The sequence below is a fragment of the Ovis aries genome, chromosome 13 (genome assembly GCF_016772045.2).
Source record: "Ovis aries strain OAR_USU_Benz2616 breed Rambouillet chromosome 13, ARS-UI_Ramb_v3.0, whole genome shotgun sequence".
NCBI lineage: Eukaryota > Metazoa > Chordata > Mammalia > Artiodactyla > Bovidae > Ovis > Ovis aries.
Window position 1 is genome coordinate 15735566 of NC_056066.1, and position 17095 is coordinate 15752660.

Here is a 17095-nt window from a genome sequence, read left to right on the forward strand (position 1 = left end):
TAATGTTTCATCTGCCTTTGGAAAGTGTTGGTTAAATTCTGGACCAGAAGAGAATTACAGCCACTTAACCACTCACAGCCAGTGGAAAGCAAGGTAAGAAAGCCTTCAAATTATAGTCAACAAACCTGATCAGGGGTAGTTCAGAGACCAAGATGGTTCTCAAGACCTCCATGTTCTTTGCCAAGTTTATCCATTCCTATCACGAGTTTTCTGAGTCTGTTTAATACTTCACTACAGAGAGTTCATTCTTTAGCCCTAACTGGATAAAAGGACAGGAGGTACACGTAAAGAACTTCTTTACCTCAGTTTTGCTTTGCCTCATTGCTGACCTAAATATTATCACGTTAAAATCAGAGTGGCTCGGCAGTAAAGAATCTGCCTGCAGTGTAGGAGCCCCAGGAAACATGGTCTCAGTCCCTGGATCAGGAAGATTCCCTGGAGGAGGGCATGGCAAGCCACTCCAGTACTCTAGCCTGGAGAATCCCATGGACAGAGGAGCCTGCCAGGTGACATTCCATGGGTCGGAAGGAGATGGACATAACTAAAGCGGCTTGGCACAAAGCCTGATGTGAACTAAGGACTCTTGGTGGTGATGCTGTGTCAGCGCAGGTTCATCAGTTGTACAAATGTATCATCTGGTGAGGGATGCTGATACTGGGGGAGGCTAGGGCTTCCCTGGTGGTTCAGAGGTTAAAGCCTCTGCCTGCAATGCAGGAGACATGGGTTCGATCCCTGGGTTGGGACAATCCCCTGGAGAAGGGAATGGCAACCCACTCCAGTATTCTTGCCTAGAGAATCCCATGGACGGAGGAACCTGGTGGGCTACAGTCCACGGGGTCACAAAGAGGTGGACACGACTGAGCGACTTCACTTTCCCTATTGGGGTGGGGCAGGAGATATATGGCATATGAGAAATCTTTGTTCCCTCCATTCAATTTTGCTGTGAACTAAAAACTATTCTAAAATATAAAGTCTGTTTTTTTAAACCAATGAAAAAAAAAGGGGATTATATTAATTCAACCAATATTTGTTAATTCCCTAGATATGCCAAGTACTGTGAAACACATTATAACATCAAAAATGAACAGGACACATATGGTTCCTGCCCTCACAGAACTTATATGAATGTGTTCATCAGATTCAGTCAGTTTTACTCTAAGTAATGACTGTGATCATTGTTGTTACCCTGTCTAGATGCAGTGAGAGTCAGTACGGATGTGCCAGGAGCAAACTGGGCAACCACCAACGTCCATGGCAAGCAAATTCATAAGAAATAGAAACACAGATGATTAGTAACCACCTGTTCTGTTTCTCAAGTAATCAAACCTAAATTGAGGCCAATAGAATGTTAATTTTTCATCTATCATATTGGCCAAGATTTTAAAACACCCTGAATATGTTGAGAATATCTTGCTGGTCAAAGATTAACTGGTAGGTTTTAACTAAAAAGCATTTTGCAGTATGTATTAGATTTTATAATGTAAATACATTGATCCAGTAATGTACTTTCTAGCCATATTTTTAAAGGAACTAACTCACACACAGAAAGGCCCCACAAAAATCTATGTATAACGAGGCCATTTATCACAGCCTTGATATGAAAATATCAGAAGCCACCTGCATGCCAATAAAGAATTGATTAAAATAGAGCAACCCATCTAACAGAATGCAATTCCATTAAAAATTATGTCCAAAAAAAATTATGTCCATCTACAGACTTATGGTTGCCAAGCTGAGGGGGTAGTTGGGGAGGGATGGATTAGGAATTTGGGGTTAGCAGATGCAAACAATTTTGCGTAGAATGGATAAACAAGTTCCTACCATATAGCACAGGAAACTATATTCAACATCCAGTAATAAACCACAATGGAAAAGAATATGAAAAAGAATACACGTATGTATAACTGAGTCACTGTGCTGTCCACCAGAAATTAACACTCTAAATCAATCATGCTTCAATAAAACAAGTTTTTAAAAAGCTGTGTCCATCTGTATTTATTAACAATGGAAATATACCTTTAACTGACTTTTTAAAAACTACGTATATAGTAGAATCTTATTTTGAGTAAAATATGTATGAGATACATAGACAAAAGTGCAAAGGAAAGGAAGCCCATTGAAAACGTGAACAGTGGTCATTTCTGGATAATAATAACTGGACATTTTTTTGTATTTATACATTTTCACATGTTCTGAATAACTTCTACAGTGAGCTTGTATTACTACAAACATCTCTTCTCCTCTAAAACTCTGCATTTTGTGAAATAAACATCCAAACATGTTACACATTTTTGCATGGGAAGGAAGTGCCTAAAGCAGTTGGGGATGCCTCTATAGGAGGAGATGGGGGAGTATGAAGAAGCTGAAGAAATGGGACAGCCACGGTCTAACCTGCAGCCCAGGCCCCCAGACTAGAGTCAAGCCTAACGGCAAAACAGGTTGCAAGCAAGGACCAAAAGGGATGTTTTCCCAGGGGACACTGTGAGACAAAGAGGCATAAACAGTGTTAACTTCAGTGCCCAGATAGTGCACATGGCAGGTCACCCAGAGGAAGACAAAGAGTCATTCTCCTACATTCAGAGCAGCCAGAGGGGCAGTGAGGATCTGTGGGATCATCCTCACGTTGCTAGAAATGGAGCAGTGATATTGCTCCAACGACGTTGCAGAAAATGGAGCGTTCTGAAGATGGCTTAGAAACAGCAAGTTCAGGAGAGGGTGAAGCCAGAACTGAAGGGAGGAGGGGTCCAGAGAAGATCTTCAAGGTGGGAAACCTGAGAGCTTGTTTCACTGCTGATAACATCCAGGGGCAGGAGAGAGATCGAAGGTAAAGGGGAGAGGGGGTCTTCTAACTGCACTCACAGTCTAGCTCAATCTCACCCACACCATACTTTTAACTACCACATTGTATGGGAATGGGGCTTCCCAGGTGGCTCAGGCAAGAATCTGCCTGCAATGCAGGAGATGCAGGTTTGATCCCTGGGTCAGGAAGACCTCCTGGAGAAGGAAATAGCTACCCACTCCAGTACTCTTCCTTGGAGAATCCCACAGACAGAGAAGCCTCGTGGGCTACAGTCCATGGGTTCGCAAAGAGTTAGATAGATACGACTGAGCGTCTAACACTTTCACTTTATATGAGAATGATCCGATTGCCCCACTTGTAGCTGGAGCCCAGGCACACTGTAATTTACTAAATAAATGAAACTTTCTGCTCATCTGCAGATCCACATAATTAACTCATCATATCCCTCCCAGCAACTCCTCTACTACTAATTTCATCACACACGCCATTTTTCCTTTTGTATTCATATTCGATAACTAGCACCACCATCCACCTAACTGCCCAAGCCAGCCACTGGGGCATTCTCCCTCCCATTCCTTCTCATCCGTCCCCATTTCCAACAAGTCAACAGGTTCCATCTTCAGATAGTTCCTGAATCTATTTCCTTCTTATCTGTTCCCACCACCATCACTCTTTTGATTCAATTTCTCATCACTTTGCATTTGGATTACTACAAATCTCTTCATCTCCCGTCTATTCCTCCCTCTGTCCTACACAGCTATGGCTCACACTGTTAGCAGCGTGATTTGCTTGCTGTTTAAATCTGACCGTGTCACTTAGCTGCTCGTTCAGAGTTTCAAAGCAAAGTGCTTGTGAACACTCAGTAAATGATTGACAGGCTGACTGAATAAAGCAATGACTGCACTTAGCTCAAGATTGTCAATCTTTTCCTCATCTGGGATAACTTTGGGCTAAAAATCCTTTCTTAGGATAACCTAATCCCTGCTGGTCTCCAGGCAAAGACTCAAAACAGATGTCTTTCGTACATTAATGCTCTTCCCAGATGTTTTTTTACACGTTATTTGTTAATTTTTCACTCTTCACCAAGAAGTACAAGGAGAACCCTGGAGTATATTATGTGGTCATGACAATTATTTTGTGGATATAATGGAAGGCCCGTATTACATACAATTGGGGGAGGGAGGCCCTTTGAAAGTGGAAAAATAAAAAACAACCCTGGAATTACAAATCACACATTTACATCTTTGCTACCAGGAGATACTAAGATAACTATGAAATAACCCATTGCCAAATAAAAGGAAGGACAGCCACAAAAATAAGTATTGAGGGGCAGAGAAAAGTACAATAGAAGAGAGCTCTGAACAGAGCAAACCGTGCAAGTGCGATTTCATTTCCTTCTAGAGTGAAGTGGAGGCTATGCTGATAAGGAGCCATAACTATAATCTACAGCACCTTTCTTCAACAAAGATTCTGACATGACATTATCCTCAAGAAGCTAAGCAGATGCAGTTCAGTAGAAGAATGGCTGATGACGAACCTATGTGTTGTACCAGCGTCAAGACATCTCTCAAAGAATACCAAATACACTCTTTTTGACAAAAAAAAAAAAAGTTAAGATCCATCTTTTCCAATGTTGCAAAATCTAGGAAGCAAATCAACATGGAACCATGTTTTCATTTTCATTACATCAATGGACCAAACTGTAAAGAAATTTGCTCTGGGAGGCAGACTCAAGCTGGCAGTTGTTATAGATAATGGCCAGTGATAACCCTTCTACACTGTGTACTAGTTTGGGTATAAACTGTGAGTGTCTTTGAGTAAACAGGGCATGTACAAATAAAACTATTAATAAGATGTAACTATGTCGAGGTTAAAAAGAATGTCGTCACTTGCTTCAGCAGTAGTGAAACTTGTGTATTCAATCTTGGAGTCCTTGTGATCCTTCTTCAAAAAATTAATAATAGTAAAAATAATCTGAAAAGGCATGTTAAGCAAAACACATGGAATAAAATTTTTTAAATATACATTAAAAAAACCCACAAATACAAGGAATTTCTGTCTCCCTATCTCTGAGAGAAGACACTCCTCAGGAGGAAAAGATGCTAACAATAGAGAGCTTGTCTCTGCACCTGAGTTTCATTTCCCCTTGGGGTCTGCTCAGTGGGTGTGACAGTTGTTAGTAATGTTCAGTAAATATTGCTGGCTCTCTACCTCTTAGACATTCGGTAGGATTGCTTCCTAGCCCCTTTGGGTTAGGTGGTGTCCTTCTGGCTAATGAGTTGTGAACAGAATGTGGCATGTGTAACTTCTGTGTGAAACACGGGATTGCCGGCATGCAACCCTCGAAGCTCTCTGTTACGGTGACGGCGAATGACGACGGCGAGCAAAGCAAGGCTCCAGATGCTGGCTGCCCAGCAGCCTGGATTGCAAAACAATGCAGAGTCTTTAATGTTGCAGCTACCTGACACTGAGGGTGGCAGCTGGAGGTAAGCAATAGGCTGACCAGGATGCTTACGAGGAAAAGCTGGTGGAGCCTTGTTCATTTCCATTTGTCATCCCTTGTTGCTATCGCTCAGTCACTCAGTTGTGTCCAACCCTCTGCGACCCCAGGGACTGCAAAAGGTTCCCCTGTCCCCCTCTGTCTCCTGGAGTTTGCTCAAATTCACGTTCATTGAGTCGGTGATGCTATTTAACCATCTCATTCTCTGAGTCTCCATTTGCCTTTTGCCCTCAATCTTTCCCAGGGTGCACGTGTGCTAAATCAATTCTGTCATGTCTGATTCTTTGAGACTCCATGTACCATAGCCTGCCAGGCTCCTCTGTCCATGGGATTCTCCAGGCAAGAATACTGGAGTGGGTTGCCATACCCTCCTCCAGGGGATCTCCCGACCCAGGGATTGACCACATCTCATATCTCCTGCATTGGCAGGCAGGCTCTTTACCACTAGCGCCACCTGGGAAATCCAATCTTTCCCAGCATAAACGTCTTTTCCGAAGAGTCAGCTCTTCACTTAGGTGGCAGTAGAATGTAGTAAAGTCTCTTTGAAATGCCATTTCTGTCTCAGCTGTGTGAAGATGGGTTTTATGTTTCTTACATTGGGGGGTAGGATGTTCACGGAGAAAGCATCTGTGCCACGGTGGTGACAGTAGTCATCACACTAGAGAACCCCAGGAGAAAGTGAAATGCCCACGCTTCATGGGCAGGGTGTGTGATCCTCCTGCCCAGTCCCCAGACCTTTCCCTCTGGTACTTCTCAAGCCCAGAATGTAGGAGCTTTGTGATTTAACTTCTTCCCTGTTTATATGATAAACTCTGAGACTTGAATACATCAGGCTGGAAATATTAGGACAGGGATCTGAGCAGCACCCTAGGCAAGATCCTGAGAGGCTAAAACATAGGCTAAGTGGGTCATAGTGGTGAGTGAGCAAGTAACGTAGTGGAGAGACGTTCACATTCATCAGCCGTGTCTCGTTATACACTCGTTCCAGCCCCTTTGTGATTACCTGTGGTCATGTGACTGGAGCTCTGCTCAAAGTGTGCCGAAGTGGTGTTCATGCCCTCCAGTCGTGGCCCACTGAAGCTTCCCAGAGGTAGTTCTCTATGCTCTTTTCCTTTTCCAGAGAAACTTTGGAAGCAAGTGTGGAAGATGATATGGATGGAATAAGCCTGGGTCCCAGCAGGAAAACCCAAGAGGGTTTGATCTTCATGAAAAAGAAAACCTTACTGTGTTAAGCCACTGAGACTTGGCAGTTCATTTTTTGAAGCAGCTCACTTAACAATAAACAGCTTTGTTATTATTGTTGTTGTTGTTGAATTTGGCATATCCTTACTTTCTTTAGATTTTTAAACAATTTATTTAAGTATAGTTGATTTACAAACACTGTGTTAATTTCTTCTGTACAGCAAAGTGATTCAGTTGTACATATGCATACATTCTTCATATGTCCATCCTAAAGGAGATCAGTCCTGAATATTCATCGGAAGGACTGATGCTGAAGCTGAAACTCCAATACTTTGGCCACCTGATGCGAATAACCGACTCACTGGAAAAGACCATGACGCTAGGAAAGACTGAAGGTGGGAGGAGAAGGGGACAACAGAGGATGAGATGATTGGATGGCATCACTGACTCAATGGACATAAGTTTGAGCAAGCTCCGAGAGTTGGTGATGGACAGGGAGACCTGGCATGCTGCAGTCCATGGGATCACAAAGAGCCAGACATGACTGAACAACTGAACTGAACTGAACATTCTTTCTCGTATTCTTTTCCAATGTATCATATCACAGGTTAGTGAATATAATTCCCTGTGCTATACAGTAGGACCTTGTTGTTAAGTATCTTTATTATTGCTATACATTTCTCTATAAATACCAAGGAAACAACAAAACGATGCCCAAGGAAGCAGGATGGGAGGAGCACAGTCAGCAAGAATGAGGTTCCAACACTGCTGTGGGGGCCTCACGGGAGAACCCTCTCCTCTGCATCCTCTCAAGCTTGCATCCTTCATCTCGCCTTCTGTTCACAGCCAAGTTTCTAGGAATAGCCATCTGCATGTGTTTCCTCTGCTTCCTCACCTCCCACTCATTCCTCATTCCATAAAATCTAGATTTCACCCCCAAATTCTGCTGAAACTGTACCTATGACCTCCTAGCTGTCAGATACAAGCAAATGCTTTTCATTCCTTATGGAGCAGCTTTGAATATGTAACAACAGGCAGACTTTAAGAAATGTTCTATTTATGTTTCCCTTTCTAAAAATTAATCTAAGCTCCCTTTCCCACTAGATAGGGAGGAAACCCAATTTCTGCTATTATTGAGGTTCTCTTTCTGGGACCTGGGTCAGCAAGATTCCAGAGAGTTTTAGATAGCATGCAACACTGAGGGTGGGGTCTTTGGTTCCCTAGAGTCTGGAGTGATCTGCTTTTTGTCCACCCCATATGCTTCCATCAGGGGTGGATGGCCCCCCTGCTTCTGTTCTAGGCTGGGCGTGGGGGTGCTGTCTAGACTAGATGAACTGGCTTTCCCCTCGGTGGACACTGCACCTGTCATGGGCTGACTGGTCCTAAGTGGGGAGACCTTGGGCCCCACTGCTCTCGAGTTCACGGGCCTTAGTTCAGTTCTCCATCCCTCAGGACACCATCTTCTTGCTAACAGGTCCACTCTCAATTTTGCAGCCTCTTTGGAGCCTTTCCTCTGTTCTAAAACAAGGCAACTCCTTTTGAGCCCCTAAAGGGACAAGGATATCCTTGATCTCCAAACTCAAATGCCCCTTGAGCAGGGGAAAGTGAACTATCTCCCACTGACCTATACACTCAGTAGATTAGCTCTTAGAACTTGCCTTGCTTGCTCTCTGAGGCCCAGAACAATCTCCCCTCCTCCAAAGCCTTTGAATTCTGTGAACATGCTTCCTGAGTTTTCCTTCTTTCTCCTGACTATTCTTTCTTAGCCCTCTTTGTTCTACCTACCCCTAAATCAATGGTTCTTTTTTCCTTTTTTTCTCCTAAAAGTACTTTGAAAGATTATAGTCTCTCTCTGCACCTTTTGAAGTTGACATTTTAAAAAATGTTACCTTAAGTCTAAATGGGCTTCCTTGGTGGCTCAGTGGTAAAGAAATTGCCTGTAATGTGGGAGATGCTGGTTCAATCGCTGGGTCAGGAAGATCCCCTGGAGAAGGAATAGCAACCCACTCCAGAACTCTTGCCTGGAGAATCTTGCCATGGACAGAGGATCCTGGTGGGCTACACTCCATAGGGTCCCAAGAGTTGGACACTACTGAGTGACATTTACTTCACTTCACTTAGCGACTAAACAATGACAACAACTCTAAATAGCTACAAGAATGAGTTTTCTAATATAGCATAAATACAAGTGTTTTCAAATGAAGCTGTTATAATCATTCTTCTAAATAAATCTAATGAAATCTATAAAATATGGTGATTTACTATATGATAATCCACTATTATCACAATTTTAAATATTTGAACAATCTCTTTTTTAATAGATGGCATTTTATATGTTTCCCCCCCTTTGATATCACATTTCCTCTCCCAAAGAATTTTTCCTTAATATACTTTATACTTTACAGCCTTTTACTGATCACTTTCTTACTTCTCTGGCAAAAAAAGTGTAAATTAAAATTTGCTGTGTTTCCCATAGCCACAAGCCTCTAAGTGTTAAAGATTTCTCTTGTGATTTCATTGACTTTGTTGCAGCGATTTCTAAGAATAATATTAATAAATTTAATGGATGCAATTATAAGATAAACTATTCTAAAGGTTCTGTTCAATTTCAATGGGTTTTTTAGCCTTATGTAGCATTTACTATCATAAATGCTATAGAAGATTAGGTGTTTTGATCTTTTGAATAGTTAATATTCATTGAAGAATTCTTTGGACTATTTCACTGTTTATGTCCAGGTTCATTGTATGACTGAATACTTTATGAAATATATACATTTTTGTATGTATATTGTTCTTTGATGAAATATGGAAAAGCACAGTTATATTGGCTTACAGTACAATTTGTGTAATTATTTTTACTAAGATCTAGAGTGAATATAAAATACATAGAACCAAAAAGGCAAAAAAGAAAAAAGACTTCTGTGCTGAGTTGTCATGACAATGATTATTGGTACATAATTGGTCAAAACAATAAAAATATTATAAATTTGATAGATATTTAATAGAAAAGTAAACTTTTCCCACAATTTCACTGAAGTATAATTTTCATCCAAAAATGATTCGTCCATTTTAAGTGTACATTTTGATGAGTTTAGACTATTGTCTTCATTATGTAACCAACACCACAACCAAAATCAAAATCTAAAACATTTTCTTAATTCCAAAATTTCCTCTTGCCTCTTTGCAGACAATCACCAACTCTTGCCCCTAACCCTAGGCAGCCACTAATCTGCTCTCTGGGACTATTTTTGCCAGTTGCTGTGGTCTGAATGTTGTTATCTCTGCTAATCCAGATTTTGAAATCCTGATGCCCATATAATAGTATTGAAAGATGGGGCCTTGGACTTTCCTAGTGGTCCAGTGATTAAGAATCCGCCTGCCAATGCATGGGACATGGGTTCAGTCCTTGCTCTGGGAAGATCCCACATGCCTGAGGGCAACCAAGCCTGTGCGCCACAACTACCAAGCCTGTGCTCTAGGGACCATGCAACATAACAAGAAAGCCACCACAATGAGAAGGCTGGGCACCACAGCTAGAGAGTGGCCCCTGCTTGCCACAACTAGAGAAAGCCCTCAGGCAGCAGTGAAGGCCCAGTGCAGCCAAAAAGAGCAAATAAATAAATTTTAAAAAATCAAAACAAAAGAGAGCTCAGCAACGAATTTATGGGTATGTTGATGTTCAGTCACTAAGTCATGTCCGATTCTCTGATACCCTATGGACTGCAGCACATTACGCTTCCCTGTCCTTCACTATCTTTTGAAGTTTGCTCAAATTCATGTTCATTGAGTCGGTAATGCTATCTAACCATCTCGTCCTCTGCTGCCCTCTTCTCCTTTTGCTTTCAATCTTTCCCACCATCAGGGATTTTCCAGTGAGTCGGCTCTTCTCATCAGGTGGCCACTGATACTGGAGGTTCAGATTCAGCATCAGTCCTTCCTGTGAATATTCAGGGTTGATTTCTTTCAGGGTATAATATTTAAGAAAGGAAAAAAAAAAAGGTGGGGTCTTTGGGAGGTGATTATATCATGAGGATGGAACCCTAATGATGGGGATAGTGCCCTTATAAAATATACCCCAGAAAGCTCTCTTGACCCTTCCACCCTGTAAGGACATAGTAAGTGCCATTTATGGACCAGGAACTATGCTCTTAGCAGACCAGAATCTGCTGACACCTCGATCTTAGACTTCCCATCCTCCAGTACTGTGAGAAATAAAGTTGTTGTTAGTAAAGCACCCAGTCCGTGGTATTTTGCTATAGCAGCCTGAACAGACTACGACAGAAAGGCACCTCTTAATTTATGCTACCAGAGATATGTGTTTCTGTGCTCTGCTCCCCCAGTGTAGTCATCTGTCGGTAAATATGACTTGCCACCAGAATGAGACAGGGTTCAGTGTTAATTCCATCCCTATTTTTCACTTTTACAGATGGAAGCTTTGAGAAACCTTTTTCACATAAATAAATGGATGGGAAAAGAAAAGCTGTTTTTCGTTGTTGTTTTTTTAAATAGCAATGTCTCTCAAATCTTTGAACTCTTTTTTCATTGTACCCCAAACTGCAGAGTGATCTATAATCACAAATCACTTGTGATGGCTTAACAGCTAACTACTCAGTGAGGTTGACAACTTCAATTCTGCTAACGCACAGGATTGGAGGCCACTTTTCTGGCAGAGGGTTTGTCACTTAGTCAGTAGAGTCATTCACTTCCTCGGAAATAGTGCCAACAGTATTTCCAACTGCCTCTTTGTTTGACGCCCCTGAGGTTTTTCACCCTCCAGGGTAATGTAACATGGTGCGGTAAAGACTGTGCCTTTCTTTTGAAAAGTAGAAGAAAGTCAATTGTGAAAAAATAAGAAAGGAGACCCTCTCCCCAACTCACCAACCACCCCGCCCTGCCCACTGTCACAGATTTAGGAATGGAAGCTGGGGATCTATAAAAGGAATCCCCTTAAAACATCCATACTCTTGCATCTCTTAGAAAGTCTTCACTAGGAGGAATTTATCCCAGTTTAAAGACCTCTGACGTAAAAAGATGTGGGCTTCCCTAGTGATTCAGATGGTAAAGAATCTGCCTGCAATGCAGGAGACCCAGGTTTGGTTCCTGGGTTGGGAAGATCCCCTGGAGAAGGGAATGGCTACCCATTCCAGTATTCTTGCCTGGAGAATTCCACGAACAGAGAAGCCTAGAGGGCTACTGTCCACGTGGTTGCAAAGAGTCAGACATGACAGAACAACTGCTGCTGCTACTAAGTCGCCTCAGTTGTGTCTGACTCTGTGCGACCCCACAGACAGCAGCCCACCAGGCTCCTCCATCCATGGGATTTTCTAGGCAAGAGTACTGGAGTGGGGTGCCATTTCCTTCTCCAGACGGAACAACTAACACATCACAAAAACCTCTGCCGTAAGCCACTAGTATTAGTTCGGGTTCAGCCTCAAGCCACACCTTCGCCTCTTCTAACACTGCATACTCTCCTTATGTGACCTCAGCCACATCTTTGTCTTCAGCTGCCACGGAGAGGCTGAAAACTGCCAGATGCCTCCTCTCAGCTCAGACTCCTATCCTTCATCTAAAAAGCATATATTCATTTGGCTCTTCAATATCTCCACTTTTCACTTAGGTTTGATTAGCTCTCTTATATGTATTAGTTCAGTTCAGTTCAGTCACTCAGTTGTGATTGACTGTTTGTGACCCCATGGACTGCAGTACACCAGGCTTCCCTGTCCATCACCAACTCCTGAAGCTTACTCAAACTCATACCCATCAAGTCAGTGATGCCATCCAACCATCTTACCCTCTGTCGTCCCCTTCTCCTCCTGCCTTCAATCTTTCCCGCATCAAGGTATTTTCTAATGAGTCAGTTCTTTGCATCAGGTGACCAAATTATTGGAGTTTCAGCTTCAGCATCAGTCCCTCGAATTAACACCCAGGACTGATCTTCTTTAGGACTGACTGATTGGATCTCCTTGCAGTCTAAAGGACTCAAGAGTCTTTTCCAACACCGCAGTTCAAGAGCATCAATTCTTCAGTGCTCAGCTTTCTTCACAGTCCAACTCTCACATCCATACGTGACTACTGAAAAAACCATAGCTTTGACTAGACAGACCTTTGTTGGCAAAGTAATATCTCTGCTTTTAAATATGCCGTCTAGGTTGGTCACAGCTTTTCTTCCAAGGAGTAAGCGTCTTTTAATTTCATGGCTGCAGTCACCCTCTGCAATGATTTTGGAGCCCAAGAAAATAAAGTCTGTCACTGTTTCCATTGTTTCCCCATCTATTTGCCATGAAGTGATGGGACCAGATGCCATGATCTTCGTTTTCTGAATGTTGAGTTTTAAGCCAACTTTTTCACTCTTCTCTTTCACTCTTATCAAGACGCTTTTTAATTCTTCTTCGCTTCCTGCCATAAGGTGGTGTCATCTGCATATCTGAGGTTATTAATATTTCTCCCGGCATTCTTGATTCCAGATTGTGCTTCTTCCAGCTCAGCGTTTCTCTTGATGTACCCTGCATATAAGTTAAATAAGCAGGGTGACAATCCACAGCCTTGACGTACTCCTTTCCCAGTTTGGAACCTGGAGTCTGTTGTTCATGTCCAGTTCTGTTGTTTCTTGACCTGCATACAGATTTCTCAGGAGGCAGGTCAGGTGGTCTGGTATTCCCATCTCTTGAAGATGTTTATTGTGGTCCACAGTTTGTTGTGATCCTCATAGTAAAAGGCTTTGGCATAGTCAACAAAGCAGAAGTAGACATTTTCTGGAACTCTTGCTTTTCGATGATCCAATGGATGTTGGCAATTTGATCTCTGGTTCCTTTGCCTTTTCTAAATCCAGCTTGAAAATCTGGAAGGTCATGGTCCATGTACTGTTGAAACCTAGCTTGGAGAATTTTGAGAATTACTTTGCTAGCGTGTGAGATGAGTGCAATTGTGTGGTTAGTTTGAGCATTCTTTGGCATTGCCTTTTTTGGGATTGGAATGAAAACAGACCTTTTCCAGTCCTGTGGTCACTGTTGAGTTTCCCAAGTTTGCTGGCATATTGAGTGCAGCACTTTCACAACTTCATCTTTCAGGATTTGAAATAGCTCAACTGGAATTCCATCACCTCCACTAGCTTTGTTCATAGTGATACTTCCTAAGGCCCACTTGACTTCACATTCCAGGATGTCTGGCTCTAGACATATCCTATCCTAGAAGTATGAAAAAATATTCAATTTCATAAACTGAACAGGAAACAAAGTATTAGTATTTTTCTATCACTTTACTGTTTATAAAGTGCTTTCATCTATAGACATGTGTGTATCAGTTCAGTTCAGTTCAGTCACTCAGTCGTGTCCGACTCTTTGCGACCCCGTGAATTGCAGCACGTCAGGCCTTCCTGTCCATCACCAACTCCCGGAGTTCACCCAGACTCACACCCATCGAGTCAGTGATGCCATCCAGCCATCTCATCCTCGGTTGTCCCCTTCTCCTCCTGCCCCCAATCCCTCCCAGCATCAGAGTCTTTTCCAATGAGTCAACTCTTCGCATGAGGTGGCCAAAGTAATGGAGTTTCAGCTTTAGCATCATTCCTTCCAAAGAAATCCCAGGGCTGATCTCCTTCAGAATGGACTGGTTGGATCTCCTTGCAGTCCAAGGGACTCTCAAGAGTCTTCTCCAACACCACAGTTTGAAAGCATCAATTCTTCGGCCCTCAGCCTTCTTCACAGTCCAACTCTCACATCCATACATGACCACAGGGAAAACCATAGCCTTGACTAGACAGACCTTAGTCGGCAAAGTAATGTCTCTGCTTTTGAATATACTATCTAGGTTGGTCATAGCTTTTCTTCCCAGGAGTAAGCGTCTTTTAATTTCATGGCTGCAGTCACCATCAGCAGTGACTTTGGAGCCCAAAAAAATAAAGTCTGACACTGTTTCCCCATCTATTTCCCATGAAGTGATGGGACCAGATGCCATGATCTTCGTTTTCTGAATGTTGAGCTTTAGGCCAACTTTTTCACTCTCCACTTTCACTTTCATCAAGAGGCTTTTCAGTTCCTCTTCACTTTCTGCCATAAGGGTGGTGTCATCTGCATATCTGAGGTTATTGATATTTCTCCCAGCAATCTTGATTCCAGCTTGTGTTTCTCCTGATGTACTCTGCATAGAAGTTAAATAAGCAGGGTGACAATATACAGCCTTGACATACTCCTTTTCCTATTTGGAACCAGCCTGTTGTTCCATGCCCAGTTCTAACTGCTGCTTCCTGACCTGCATGCAGATTTCTCAAGAGGCAGGTCAGGTGGTCTGGGATTCCCATCTCTTTAGTATAAAGTAAATAAAGTACACCTGTGACTCATACAGTAAACACTTATACTGTACAGATAAGGAAACTAAGACTGAGAGGTAAAGTGAAAAGTCAAGTATTGGGTTGGCTAAAAAGTTCGTTTGGGTTTTTCCCTAACATCGTACAGAAAACCCAAAAGACTTTTTGGCCAACCCCATATATTCAGAAAAACAAAGGAAAGAAAAGACTTATTCTCTACATTGACTTGGTTGGAGAGAAGTTACTTAAATAAAGATATTAAAAATCAGCACAAGTAACCAAACAACTACTCAGGTAGATGATTCAAAGGATAATTTTCCACTAGTTTTCATTTTTAAAGTAGTGCAGATTTATAATTTACATAAAAGCACCATATCTCATTTCCTCATGGAAATACAAAAAAATTAAAATTGGTTGGCTGGAAAATAAGTGAATTAGCCCACAGTCTCTAAGACCCTAAACAATTTGATTAACAGCTATCAATGGTTAAATGGTTGTTTAGCCAGAACAGAGGTGAGATGTGTCATTTCCTTGGCTTCCTTCCAACAGTTTAATTCCATACAAAGGACAAAAGTAAGGTTTTCCCATTCTTCTACTGTGTTTTCGACACAGTCATTCGCTGAATATACGTTTCCTGTCCTGAGTAAGGGGTTTGTGGATTGTGGAGAAAAACAACATCTTCAGCTCCACACATCTTGAACAAGTGTTGTTTGTAACAAACCAAAGGGCCTCGGGGGAGTTCTTTGAAGTTTTGTTGAACCTAAAAAACACGATTTCATATGATTCTGAGATGATGGTCAAGCAGTGATCAACCAGGTCTTCGAAAATGTACTTCTTTTTTTTCTATAGTTGTTCCCTTCTCGTCTTTGGATCTTATTTATCATTATCTGAGATGTCTGTACTACTTATCTTTATTGTTTTATTGTGGTGGTGGTTTAGTTGCTAAGTCCTGTCTAACTCTTGTGACCCCGTGGACTGTAGCATGCCAGGCTCCTCTGCCCAAGGGGACTCTCTAGGCAAGAATACTGGAGTGGGTTGCCATTTCCTTCTCCAGGGGATCTTCCCAATCCAAGAACTGAAGCCAGGTCTCCTGCATCACAGGCAGATTCTTTACCGACTGAACTATGAGGGAAGCCCTAGCCCCTTATTGTTTTATCTTCACACATAAATCTAACTTGGCGTTTCCTTAGTCATATTTATTACTCTAATTTTCATCTCACTGTATGTACATTTTTGGACTTTGGATATATAACACCGAGCTTCCGTTGGTTGATAATGAGTGAGGTCTCCTTTATCACCGTATGTTTTATCTGGCAAGGACCTGCTGAGGTAAGAATGCAGCTAGCCAATGAGCAGGGGGAGGCTAGCTGTGAGCAGAGTAGACGCACTCCAGTCCGACCCATGTAAAGTCATACTTCTTACTTCATACTTCTGAAATCTTTGACTCCACTTTTAAATTGGAAATGTTGGTGGAAACACAGCTTCAATTTTAAAGGAGCCAAGAGGAAACGGAGGGTCTCCAGGACATTCTGAGTGCAAGTGTTCCCAGTTCCATCTCTGGATGCGGAGCTGCTTCTAATGCTTCCAGACCAGCTAGTAATGGGTCCTTTAGGGACCTTGGAATTCACGGGGCTGAGGGGGCTGTGGCCAACGTGTGAAACATGCTCCACACCAATGGCTTCAATTCTGTTGCCCTGCCAACCTCAGTGGCACCCAAAGCACACAGGATATTACCAATGTCACTGAATATAATGACTTAAAAAACATTTTATAATGACAAAGCAATGCTTTTTTGTAAAAAATTCAAACAGAACAGTGATTCGGAGAATGAAAGACAGAGTTCTACTTAACACAGCTCCTTCTCGCATGGCAATTTACTGTTAAGGGTGTGAGGGGAAACATACATATCTCACCTATTTACGTGCATTTACATACATGCACACACACACACCAGCCTATTGCTTTTAAAAACCTCAATGGTATACCACTTATAGTGCTCTGTGATTTAAATGTTTCATTTAATAATTCACTTTCAGTTCAGTCGCTCAGTCGTGTCCAACTTTTTGCAACCCAAAGGACTGTAGCACACCATGGCTCCCTGTCCATTGCCAACTCCCGGGTTTTACTTAAGCTCATGTCCATTGAGTCAGTGATGTCATCCAACCATCTCATCCTCTGTCGTCCCCTTCTCCTCCTGCCCTCAATCTTTCCCAGCATCAGGGTCATTTCCAATGAGTCAATTCTTCGCATCAGGTGGCCAAAGTATTGGAGTTTCAGCTTCAACATCAGTCTTTCCAATGATTTCCTTTAG